Here is a 14,278-nt window from a genome sequence, read left to right as displayed (position 1 = left end):
CCAGATTGTGCTCTTTTGATCCAAGGCTTCGTAGAAGAATGTGCTTAGCTCTCTGGTCATGTTGCAGAGTATGACTTTGGTGAGCAAAAGCACAAGAACCATCACAAATGATATCCCATAGTTCTGGATCCTCAGTAGTGATAAAGTCTTCCATTCATGCCTTCCACCATACACATACTGTTTTGTACCGAATCTTGGAGGACTTGTGATGCATTATCCCTTCATTTGGTTTAGTGAACTGGCCATGAAGAAGATCCTTTCTAGGTCTTAACCTTTTAGAAAGAACCTGCTTTAATTCTAATTATTGCAGGCTGTGCGTCCACCAAACAGTGTATGGAGGGACCTGGTTGTGTACCAGTTCCCTTATGCAGTGCAGTACGAGAATCAACACAAGATTTTTACATGGAAAAATCGTTGCTCAAGGGATTAAAAATCATGACCAACCCTAGTTCACTACACGAGCAACTTCAGGCTACAACAATTAACTCTCATAATCCCTCACCCTTACAATAATGCTTATGCAACCTAGGAACTAATCCCCGTAGTCCCTCCACATAATCCGATTGCAAGCACCTCCACTTGACTAAATCTAGCCAAGGACCACTAATACACCTAGACTAACTCTAGCCTAGTGTACCACTCAAAGGCTTGCGGAAACACACTTCTAGCAAGCTAACTTCGAGACTTTTGATCTACCTACAAACAAATTCCTTTAAAGGGAAGAGTAGGTTTACAATTTAAACACAAACGAACAAAGACTCACAACAGTATAAAGAACTTAGACTTAAACTTGTGTCTGGATCAGGTTCTTCAACTTGTAGGTGACTTTGTTCGTGAGAGAGCTTGAGAACTTGTGTCGGCAGCTCTGCACGATTTAGTTTAGGTTTTCAAGTCTACTCAATATGTTGCCATCATGATGTATATATAGTGGGAGCATGTGGGATGGATAGAGACCACTTATTCCTTTTGACCTAAAGCATGGACCAACTCACAGCTGTGCTTGTGCACAGCAAGTGGCTCGGCTTTACAGTTGTCTTTGTCGATAGTGTAAGGTGCACAAAGAGCAGATTACAGACCAGGTCTCTATCTGATACTGAAACAGTTTGAAAATCATCAAAACATGAATGCACTTAGAACTATCAACTATGATTATGCAATTCGTATATTTGAGAGGCAAATTGATTATTTTATTTAATTAATTCATTTTCTTGAATTAAGGAGTAAAATATGTGTCATTAATTTAAACAATTAATTGAACAATTGTTTTGAACTATTTTGACTTAATTTGACAAATACTTTAATATTAATGATAAAATATGCAATGCAAAATACTTTTAAATGACTTACAATATATACTTGAAACTTTTTTTACCAACTGAAATGACAAAATATTATCGACATAATTTTGTAAAAATCATTTTGGTTCATAAAATACACATTTCACTCCGTTTGAGATCCAAGAACTCTGGCAATTGAATAAAATTATTGGAGATAAAAAAAACTAGGTGTAAACAAATCTTAGAAATAATCTTACTAGACACATTGTTGAGATTGATTGGTCTGAAATCTTTAAAAGTAGCAGCAGAATCTACTTTTGGGATTAAAGCCAAACAAGTGTGAGTATAGAACATGGTTAGCCCTTTTCCTCTGAAAAATCCAGCACAAATGCAATGATATCCTTCTTAATGATATTCCAGCACTGTTGATAGAACATCCCATTGAAACCATCAAGGCCTTCACTACTTTCAATGCTCATACTATTTCTTTAATCTCCTCTTCATCAGGCATTTTGGTAAGATTTTGGTTTCCTCAGTGCTGATAATAGTAGGAATACAGTTTAGAACATTACATCCCCTTGTTTGTTACTGCAAATTGAAAAAGCTTTTGAAGTGCTTGATAGCAGCTTTAGCAATCTTATTTTCTCCTTGTCCCCATGCACCCTATGGTTCTTAATAGTATGAATATGCATCCTTATTCTCCTATCTCTTAAAATGCTATGAAAATATTATGAGTTATAATCCCCTTCCTTGAACCAATTAGTCTTGGTCTTCTGTTTGAGGAGGTTATATTGCAATCCCAACCATCTTACATACTCTACATACCTTTTAATCAGCTCCTCTCTATTTTGGTCATTGTTGTTATTTAGATCCATATCTTCACGAATGAGAATCGTGGCTTCCCAAGTGTGACTTCTTCATGAATATCACCACTAATTGATTTTGAGAATTGGCTTAGTCTGGAACTAAGCAACTTCAATTTGCTTCCCAAAATCCACATGGGATTCCCTTGAATATTGATATCCCAAACTTGTTGAACTACTTCCAGTAAAACTGGCTGTTTGGTCAAGAAATTCAGGAATCTAAAATACTTGATATGTTACTGATGATCATTGTGAGATTTCATTACAAGAGGTCTATGCTCTCATCCAGTTCTAGCTAAGTGTCTGACCTTATTATGATTGAGAAACTGGGCCCACTGATCATTTATCAAAATTCTATCTAATCGCTTCCATATATTCTTTCTTCATCTTCGGCTGTTGCACCAAGTAAAATTAGGACCACTGTAAACAATGTCCATAAAACCACATGCTTCCACAATGCTAATAAAGTCCAAACTTTTACTAGCCCTGTAAGTTTTACCACCAATCTTCTCAGCAGGATCCATGATAACATTAAAGTCACCCCCAATGCACCCAGGCCCATCTATAGAATTGTTAAGATTGTCTATACTGTCCCAAAGATCCCTCCTTTCTGTATATGTGCATTTTGCATAGACAACACTTATAAAGGAACCAGAATCATCATTGTTATCTTTCATTTTGAGTGTAATATGTGTCCTCCATAATTTCTGTATGATCCATAAAATTCCAAAAATACTAAATTTTCCCATTGGAGTTGGAAAAACAATGCTGGTGTCCAAGGAACTCTTGTATCCTTCTATCTTGCTTTTATCAATAAAAGGCTCAAATATAGCTATAAAAAACATTATGTTAATTTCCGCAAGTAACTTGAGTGTATGAATAGCTTTTTTGGATCTCACCCCCTAATATTCCAAAAGAGTGTATTAATCATTGAAAACTAGTGGATGGTGATTTTTGTATGCTATTCCCCTTTTTGAAGGTAGAACTAGCTTTGTCAGTGTCATATTTGTCTCATTTCATGCTTCTGCTTCTTCCTCTAGGATTTACATCCTTAGTTTCCTCTTGTTCCTTCTTGTCCTCCTACTAATCATCATTGCCATCCTTTTGTTTCCTCCTTCTACTTTTGTATCTGCTTCTACATTTTCTACTATTTCTTTCCTCACTGTTTTGAGTCTGATCACTGTTGTTGCTTTGAGTCATGGACTCTATAGACTCTTCATTTCCATGTTGATCTTCCTTTTCTTGAATATCTCCTTAGTTTTGTATATTACGAACAACTTGTTCACAATTGAGTTCCAATAGATCTATAGCTTTCATATCTTTTATTTCCATTGGTAAGCTATCTTAATATTCTTCCCCTTCGCATATGTTTATATTATTCTCCATCTCCATTTCTTTGTTGTCCTGTTCTTCATTCTGCTCATCCTTGTTGTTGGTTTCATGTTCATTTTTTTTCTTCATTATCTGATGCTTCTTCAGGTTTCTCTTGCTTATGATCTTTTTGTTATCTTGTGTGCTACTTTCTTGTATCTTCTCCTCCATTTCGTTCTCATTGGTGGATTGAGAAATTTCATTCTTTTCTATCTTAGTATCACCCTTATCGTCTTGTCTGTATGATATTTCCTTTATGGTTTTTCTTCTTTTTTTTCTTGCTATATTTTATGGCAAAGCAGCTGATACCAAGACAACATTCTTCATCATAGGCATTTTCTTCTTCTTCTTCTTCTTCTTCTACTTCTTCTTCTTCTTATATATCTTCTTTTTTCTTTTTTCTTTTTTCTTTTTTCTTTTTTTTCAAGTTCTTACTTTTCTGTTGTGAGCATCCTGCCTTGAATTGTATATTCTTGTTCCCTTGCTGATCCTCCTCTTCTACCTTTTCTTTCTCTTGTTGATGTTTCTTATCCTTTCCTTTGGACTAATTTTGGTCTGCTCATCCTTCTTTTCCTGGTTCTTTTCTGTCCCTTTATCCCTCCCCTTTGCTTTTTCAGTATTCTCAAATTTTTGGTCTTCTTATTCTCCTCATTCTCAGAGTCCTTCTTTTTGTTTCCATCCCCCTTCTTCCTTGTCATCATCTTTAGTCTCCATTTCACTTGTTCCATGTTGATCTGGAGGTTTCTCTTTGTTCACATTAACCCACTTTTCTTTCGGTCAACCCTCCTCCATTGAGGAATAGTGTCCCAGTATCTTACAATGAGTGCAAAATCTAGGAGGATTTTCATATTCAAGCTTCTGAGTAAATTCTTTTTAAGGACATGATTTATCTTCTGATCCTATCCAAATAGAACTAATTTTTGACTCAGTCAAGTCTATTTCTTCTAATCCTATCCAAAAAGGCGCATATGGAGCATAAAGGATCTAAGTAGGCACCAAATGATTTTTGGGGGTATAGTCTTGTATGAGGGCTTCTTTTCCCAAATGGTTTTATGCCCTACTTTAATTTGTCACCTCTTCTAAAGGAACTAGAATAGACCACTCACCCTTCCCTCACCCCTAGTCTCCAACCCCTAATTTATTTTTATTTTTGTTTCTTAAAATCTATTGTATAAGAGGTCTTCTAAAGTATAAAATTTGTATACAACTACTTCTGCCTTACTGTGTTTTGACTTGACACAAAGTGTAATAGAGAAGCTTTTTGGGACGTGTGACTTAAATTTGTCATATCATTTGTGTGACTCTAAAACTTTTGAAACTTATAGTCTTAAACATTCCATAGCATTTGTGTGGCCATAAAAGCTTTTCATTACGAAAATATGGGAATGTTTCAATTCTTTTGGGATTGAATTAATAAGGAAATAGTGAAAGTACTTAACTAAATTTTTTTCGTGTAAGGATTGTATAAAGACGGCTTAAAGTTTCTTTTCATTAATCTTATAGTGCAATCTGAATCAGCTCAAACAAAAGAAAAGTTTGATTTGGTTAGAATATAAGCATAACTCACTTGTTCAAGAAACCTTTACATCATAGTGTTACACCTCGCACTTTCAGAGCATGAGCACGCCATGTATTTCACCTTATTAATGGAGTATCGGAGACGTCCCTTAAATTTTTGAAAGGTACAAGCCATGGGAAGTGCGTAGCAATGAAATAAAGGATGAATTACGATCTCATAAGGCGTTCCGGGAAGGACAACCTTGGAACCAAAGGACATGACCATTATCAAGTATGATTAATGATAAATATCATGTATGGAGAGTTTTGAAAGATTCCAGGACCAAGCAAATCGAAGAAAATAAGTTTGTCAAAAATTTGAAAAATTTGGCAGAATTTTGGACAAAAATTCTGGGTCAAATTTAGAAAAGTATATCAACTAGTATATCAGGAGTTTTGAGGTGTTTCAAAATCCTAAAATGAATTTCGTCGAGTCTAGTTTCCAACGCAACAAACTGTTCCTGAAGACAACATCGAAATCAGGAGTTACGGGCATTTCAAGATAAGCCTCAGGCTTCCAAATGGCTTCCCGCGAGCCCCACTGGGAAAATCGGTGGAACCGACTCTCAAGGGGTATAAATACCCTATTATTCCCCTTTTTTCATCATCTACACCTCTTTTGAGTTCTAGACACATCCATACACTTCTCTTAAACACTTATAACCCCTTAAATCAAGAATTCAACAAGATTACACCAAACTAGTTCATGAAAAGTGATTGTTCTTGTTTCTACTTGATGTTGTGGTGAGTTTGGTCTCGAAGAAAGTTGGCGTGGATAAATTTCTTCAATTATAAGGTATGTTCTTCATCCTATGTTCTTCATCCTATCTCTTATGTTGAGTTGATTTGAAGGTTTATCAAGTCTTAAAAGTGAAAATAGTTATGGAGAAAAAGTCATAAAGTGTTGTGTTGTTGTTGTTGAGTTTATGGACTATTTTAAGCATGTTGCGGCTGTGTTGTTGGACTAATTTCCATGTATATGGATGGTATCTAATGTTTTTGGTGTGTTGATGAGATTATGCTCTTTGATTGGGAAGAAAGGAAGTGTATATTATTATTGTATGTTGATAAACATTGTGTGGGATGTTTCATGGAATATTTATGTATTGATGATGAGGCTGTTGGTGTTAGTGTTGTTGTTGTTGTGTTGGTTGTTGGTATTGTGATTTCGGGCTAGGAATATAAACAGGGGAGATGCTGCCCGAATTATGGTAGATTCTAAAGTGGTTTAATTTGAAGACTTAAGATAAGAATATGATGATAAGACTAACAGTATTATGAATTCTCTTGAATGTAGATTTACGAGCTTGGAAGGATAAACGTTAAATAGTAGGAGACCAAAAAGGTATGTTAAGGCTAGTCCCTTTCTTTCCAAAGGCATGATTCTTTTCTTATGAACATATATATGTTTTCCATAACATTCTTATTCCCAAAAGTTAGAAGTTCATGATTCTAAGAGTTTCTTATGATGCTAAAGATAAGTGTGCTCCATGATAATAATGATCATGATTCCAAAGCTTAGGGATTTGATGCTATTATGAGATTATTGAGCTTATTTCATGATTTCATTAATTTTATCCATTGTTGTTGATCTCACCTCATAATACTTGTTCCTTCGAGTTGAGATATAACGATGATGATAATTCCATTTCCAATGCTACCCAAGTTCATCGTTCTTGATACTCTCATGACACTATTGATCTCATCTTATGATAGTTGATCCTCTAAGGAAAGATATGGTGATAATGATAATGACGATGATGATGTGCTTTTATTTATGTCCTTTTATATATGTATATATATAGTCATGTGTGACACCGAGTCCTGAAAGGGCCAGATACAGATATGATCGAGTCCAGAAAGGGTTGGGTACAGATATGATCCAGTCCTGAAAGAGCCGGGTACAGATATGACCGAGTCCCGAAAGGGTCGGGCACAGCTATGACTGAGTCCCAAAAGGGCTGGGTACAGATATGATCGAGTCCCGAAAGGGCCGGGTATAGAAATTACCGAGCCCTACTATAGCCGGGTACCGATATTGTATATGTATGTATGTGGATATATGGAATGTTTCATCTCGAAAAAGTTTAAGTAAGCTTGATGAATGTCTTAAAGGGTATCATGAGGTATAAACGGTTCTTTTATCTTACGTTATTCTTCGTGCTTTTATCATGTTACTATTTATGCCTTACATACTCAGTACATTGTTCATACTGACGTCCCTTCTTGTGGACGCTGCGTTCATGCCCGCAGGTAGACAAGTAGACGGACCTGACCCATGGGAGCTTCATCAGAAGAATCTCATGAGTGCTCCATTTGCTTCGGAGCTGTAGTCTATTGATACTAGTCCTATTGGTCAATTGTATTCTATGTAGAGGCTCTTAGACATGTATGTACAGTTAGACGTTTTATAACCTTATCAATTCATATTGTTGTGTAATATTGTGGTAGCCTTGTCGGCTTGTGATGATGATCATAGTTGTTGACGATTATGTAGAGTTGTGCCGTTATTTTGTGATATATGAACCTTTACAGATTATGATATCCATGAGCTATCTTTATGGTCCACCCAGATATGATTAGGAGATGTATGTTTAGAGGTGTTTGGTGTGAGATGTATGTTTAGAGGTGCTTGGTTTTTTAGCTCCGGGTGCCCGTCACGGCCCTCTAGTTGGGTCGTGACACAGTCACTGCCTATTCAGCAGGACAATGCTCTTAATAGAAACATTCGCAGTATGACATGTTCTCCGTATCCAGTCATTGCCCACAATTTTTATTTTTCGGATTACCTACATGCATGATGCTTGCACATGTGATTCAGCCAAGAGCTTAATATATCGTATGTACATGAGGTTAAGTTTTATACAATGTCAGTGAAAATAATATTTTACACCATCAGGACATTCAAAGAATATCTACAGGTGCGCGCTTCATCAAATTGCGAGATTTGAAATCTTCAAAATAAGATATGTTATATGATACCATAAATAATGGGTTGATGTAAAAAGAGTCACATTGACAGTTCATATTACTTAGACTTTATGCACTAATATATCGTGGCGTAAATGCATGTTTTGAAATACGTACATCTTATCGATCACTTGCTGTAAGATGAGGTTGGGGCCATTCATCTGAAGGAGTTTGGGCCAGGGGGAAGGAGGGACTTGTAGATTATCAACACTCTTAAATACTTCTCAAATCAGTTAGTTGCAGTATAACATGGTCATTGACTATAAAAGCATAACATAATTTAAGATCAAGCGTAAATGTGAAAATGTAGTTTTCACAAATAATCTATTAATTTGAGTGTCATAAGGTCATCCAACGGAGGCCGTATTATAATGTTAGGCTATGATGAAAATGACCACTGTTTCCCGGTAAAATCATTAGCTACCAAAAAATGAAGTTAGAGATTTTTTTTTTTATGGGTTTAAAGACAAGTAAGTCGTATTCAATCCGGAGACTCTCTAGAATGAGCTCGGGTTTTGATTGTTTTTTCTTATGACGGATACAAGAAATAATATTTATCTAAGTTAATAATGTAAAGAGAAAGTAATAAAATCACAATAATGACCAGATCTCCAAGACTGAGTATATTTCTTAGCCAAAAATTATATACAAGAAGTGAGAACTTGGATACAAAAGTGTGATCCCCTTTCTTCTCTCCTAAGCTTCATTTATGTATCCAAACCCTTGGTATGCTACTGCCCTAGGTGACGTCAGTTGAGTGATGTAGCTTGGACTCTATGCACAATGGCAATCTGCTTGATGACGGTCGATGTGATAGGAGTGGGAGGCAGCTGTATAGATCCATTTGGGACTCTTGCGACTGCAGAAACCTCTTGCTACTCTTTGAGTCCTCCGAACCTGCTTACTCCCAATGTTCCGAGATGCCCTCAGACCTCGTTTTCCTCGGTACGAGAATGCCCTCGGATATTTATTCCCGCATACAAATAGTCCCCTACTTTTCGGAAGCTTTGCGCTAAAGGATCCGGAAGTGGAAGAATCCACACTTTTCCTAAAAAAATGACCCTTTGTGCGAAATGAAGCATTATGGCTGGACACCAAGCGACGTTTTGGGCGGTTACTTACAGCATATGGTCAGTTTTTCCCCAAACAACGGCTACTCTTTAATGGCATCGATTGACATCTCTCTGACAGATTGCGTCGCTCTGATTTCCTAGGGGAATGAATACCTGCATGGCTAGATATATATACGTCTCGATAGTCCTCCTTCACTCATTTCAACTTATTCACTCCATTTGTATTAACCGCATTTTTCCAACCTTGAAAGTAATGTCTTCTTCTTCGCTGCCTCTTCTGGTGGCATTATCTTGGCCAACATAGCGGCTAAGTTAAGCTCATCTCGTCTTCGGCCAACCACGAGTGTTCACAGGTCATCGACTTAGGGTCTGCAACCTCCGACATTATTCTTCAGAATTTCATCTTTGAAAAGGACTTCCGTGCCAACACCCGTCTTGACTCAGTGAAAGATATAATCTCATTGGTGGATAAGGCCGTCACTCCCCAAGTTCGCCGAGACTATGGTTGGGGCTTGGATATTGACGTTTGCCCCCCCCCCCCCTTTGAATGCCAGCATTACTCAGCGTGTCCTGAGGATGTCGTTAGTACACATTTACCCCTTCACCATCGTCTTCGAGTTACCGATTCATCGTGTTCTTGAGGCTTTTTACATGAGGTATGGTGTCTACGTTGGGTAACTGGCCCCATAGGCGTGGAGGATAACACGCTGCCTCCAGCACTTGGCTGACATTGCCCGTCTACACTTTACCATGGATCATCTGATTCACCTGTACTCACCCCGAGTTCACCGTAGGGGAGTCATTAACTTTGCTTTCAGGGGTTCCTGGGGCCTTAACCTCGAATACGGAAGATGATCATGACCAATGATGATATGATCGGTTTGTGATGATTCCTACCGACCAACTGCGAACCCCTGGTTCCGACCCCCTTCCCTAGCAGTGGAATTCTCGTAAATGCCCACCCTTCTTTCTTCACTGCCCTTAATTGTTTCTCCTTTTGTTCAAGCTGCCTTCTTTTTTTCGTAGCAGTCACAGTCATTCCTGACCCGCTAGCTGATATCTTTAAATGGGTAATGGGCTTACTGAGGGCATCTCAAGGCATCGAGAGGACCTGGAGGGCCCTCTTCGCTAACTTCTGGAGAGAAAAAAGCAACAGTGAGTTGCGTGTCACCGAGGCACTTTGTTTATCTCCATTCCCCTTCTTCTTTTTATTGACAATCTTGTCTTATCTACCTGTAAGGTCTTTCTGCAAGACGGGTCTCGCTGAGAAAGGCACCTACTCCTGAGGAGGCCCGAGCTCGAATTGTGGATATTATCGCAGAGGCCACATCCAGTAAGAAGCGAGGGCTTTCGTGCGATGGTGAGGTGTCCTCCTCAGGGATCGGCCAAAGTGTCATGACCCAACCAGAAAGCCATGACGGGCACCCGGAGCTAACCTACCGTGCACCTCTTGACATAGATCTCATAATTATATCTAGGTGGACCACAAAGGTAACTCATAGATATCATAATCTGTAAGGGCATGAGTCCAAGAGATAAATGCATATATTCATTCGTCATCAAACTTTACCCATATATAGCTGACAAGGCTACCAAAATGATATACAAAATATGAACCGAAGAGGTCATAAAATATCTAACTATTCACATCTATCTACGAGCCTCTACATGGAGTGCATAACATCATAAAGACGGTACAGGACCCAGCCATGCCCATATATGTACACAAAAGAATAATACCAGCTGAACCGCAGCTCCGGAACAAATGGAGCGCTCCTGTACAATCGCTGATGAAGCAGCCTAGGGGTCTGGTCCGTCTCCCTGTCTACCTGCGGGCATGAACGTAGCGTCCACAACAAAAGGACGTCAATACGAATAATGTACCGAGTATGTAAGGCATGAGTAACAAAATAATGAAAGTATGAATATAAGATAAGATAAAAAGATCAATTTGTACCTCTGAATGCCTCTTAAGGCGGATGTCATGCATGCTTAGCTTTTAAAAAAAATATTTTCATACATACATATATAGTACCGTACCCGTCCATATAGGCTCGGTGTTATCATCATATCATCATATCATCATCATCCCGCGTCCAGGGCATCCCGCGTCCGGGGTAACATCATAACGTACCCACTGCAGTGGTGTGCACATCTACGTGCCGTACCCGGCCGACTATAGTGCGGCTCGGTGTGAGAAAATAGCTACATATATATATAACATGCATGAGAACTGAAATGAAAGATATATCTCTATTAGAGTGACGTAAGGTTGTAAACCTCTGATTGCCATTATGGAATCATCATCGTCGTTATATCTGACCTTGAAGGAACAATTACCATAAGATGAGATCAACAACAATGAACAAGATCCATAATCATGAAACAAAGTTCAATAATGTCATAAGAACATCAACAAATATAAGCTTTAGTATTTCTAGAAATGGAGTCATCATGGAGGACATTTGTATATAATATTCGTATCGAAGTGATCATGTCATAAGAAGGAAAGGGTTAGCCTTAAATACCTTTTCGTCTCCTTAACTACTTAACGTTTTTTTGGCTCCCAAGCTTGCAAATCTACATTCGAGAGGATTCATACTAGAGTTAAGTCTTGAAAACACTCATAAGTTCAAAGTAGAGTAATTAGTGAGCTAGCGAATTCGGTAAGCACTATCCCTGTTTTATCTACCTCCACCAAATTCCCAAACAACAATAACAATATCAACAATAACATAATCAAAAGATTTCATTCAAACTATACTTAAATTAATCCAAAATTCCCTTTCAAATTCAACTCATAGCCATCAACTTCAATTTAATACCTTGTGACTTCTCCACTATGATTGATTTTGTTTCCAAGACTAGTTAAACTTTTAATTCAACTACATAATAAGAAATAAGATGAAGAACATACCTTTTAATCGAAAAAATTCACCTCACTCAACTTCTTCCAAGACCAAACTCACCACAACCTCAAATAGAAGCAAGAACAATCATCTTCCATGAGTTAGCTTGGGTTTTTGGAGTTTGATCTTCTCTTTTGATGGTGCGGAAGGCTTTGGAATGGTAGAGAACCTTCAAGAACACTCTAATAATATGGGGAGAGAATTGTGAAAAGTGGATATGAAAAATGGGATCTTTTGGAGTTTAAAAAGTGCTTAAAGCCGCCCCACCGCTCCATGTTGGGGGGGAGATGCGGCACCGCAAGTTGAACTTGCGGCCGCATAATCCCTCCACAACACGGGGGTGGTGCTGGACAGTAAGATCAGCCAAAATGGAAAGTTTGCAGCAACTATGCTGCACAACAAACTCAGTATGTGGCCGCAAATTGCCCACAAACTCCAATTTTCGCGAAAATGCGTTCTTTTCGATTCGTTTGACCTCTAATCCTTATGATACCATCTTGACACTTATGTAAACATTCATTAACCATATAAGGATCCCTATAACTCCCTCTAAAGATAATTCTAAACAATTTATAGCATAAATGATGCGAAATTATCCCAAAAACACGACACCAATTCTACCTTCAATAAACTTGCTTCCGCCAATTTATTTAACTCCGAAACCTTAAGGTACATACTTAAAATTATTAGATATCCTCCTTATCCTTGTAAGGTCTTCAGGTCCACTTGGGCTTTCATTATTTTACTCATAATGCAAACGACGCAAATTCTCTAAGGTATAACACAAAGGGTAAGCACACATCACCGACCGGGCGGTCCCAGCAGGGGAGATGCCCTAAAAGTGATTTTAGTGGAAGAAGACGAAGGGGAAAGGTCCACACCTGGGGGTGTCGAACCCCTGCTTGTTGATGCTGCAGGCGAGCCTGGAGACGATGTGGGTCGTCCTTCTAGTGCGGGTCGTAGGGATGTGCGAGCTGGTCCTTCCATCCCCCGGCACCCATAGCAGGCTCGTATCCTGATTAGGAAGCCTCCTTGACGTAGCTCTCAGACCTCTTCCTTCAGGTACACTCACATATATCCTGCAATTGCTCCCCTCATAGTTATGTGTCTTCATTCCCTAGGCTTACTGCGTCCCTTCTTCCTGTTTTCAGGACAATGCCGCTGTTGCTTCTGCCAATGAACTTTTTAGGGGTGTCTTTTTTATCCTTCCGAGATGCGAAAAAGTTATAGAAGGAGAACCGGCACCTCCGGAGGGAAGTAGTCCAACTTTGGGCCGAATATGCTGATCTCTTAGAGAAGGAGATAGTCGCGGAAGGAACCTTAGAGCAGGTGAGACAAGCTTTAGCAGAAAAGAAGGATATGCTCCGTATTACCAACCAGGCGTGAGAGTTGATAGAAGATCACATGGCACTGGCCGAATTAGACCGTGACACTATACAAGCCAGGGTTTAAGCCCTTACAGCCTCTCATACCGCCCATATCCGAGCCACGAACTAGAGGCTGATGCTCCGCCGAGAGTCCGATCAGCGAAAGGTCACTCTGCTCCATGATTATGCCATTCTGAAGACTCATCTTGAGGTACTGAAAGAAGTGGAGAAGGGGACGATCGACGTGTCTTCGGCAGTGGTTGACGCCGAAGTTAGCCTAGGGGAAGCGGACATGCATATGGAAGATCTATGCGGCGAGACGCCCCCCTTTTTAGATGCCTCTTTTGGCTCTCCTGATGAGGTTGTTCCTCCCCCTTCTCAGCCGTGATAAATCATTTTTTGCTGTTTTCACCCTAAATGGGCCTGCATGTTATTTTTGAGAATATTAATGACTACTCCAGCCTTTGTGCCATGCTTTTTTGATTTTTTATGTCCTTGTGGATATTTATGGTTTTCATACCAGCCCGTTTGTGTTAGCTTAATGACTTTTGCTCATGTTTTTGCTGGAGCCTCCGTGGTTCCAGTCATAAGATGCTCTCGGGGTCGTATCCCCTCATGTTCTACGGTATCGTATGTTTGAGCATTTTGGAAAATGATGATTTACATTTCTCGCTCTTCTTTTATTCTTTGACGTGCGCTTTGTTTGTTTGCAACGATTATAGCCACTTAATGGCTTGTTGGCTTTGTTAGTACTTACCCGTCGAGGCGTAACCTGTACGCCCGTCTACCAGACCTATGCATTTATTTGAGCGTTGTTGCTTAAGCCTAAAGGTTGATGATCAGTGCACACCGTTATGGTACTTTCGGCATTTTGGTTTTTGAGGTCATCTT

Source organism: Lycium ferocissimum, chromosome 2 (genome assembly GCF_029784015.1).
Source record: "Lycium ferocissimum isolate CSIRO_LF1 chromosome 2, AGI_CSIRO_Lferr_CH_V1, whole genome shotgun sequence".
Taxonomy (NCBI): domain Eukaryota; kingdom Viridiplantae; phylum Streptophyta; class Magnoliopsida; order Solanales; family Solanaceae; genus Lycium; species Lycium ferocissimum.
Note: the sequence above shows the minus strand (reverse complement) of the source record.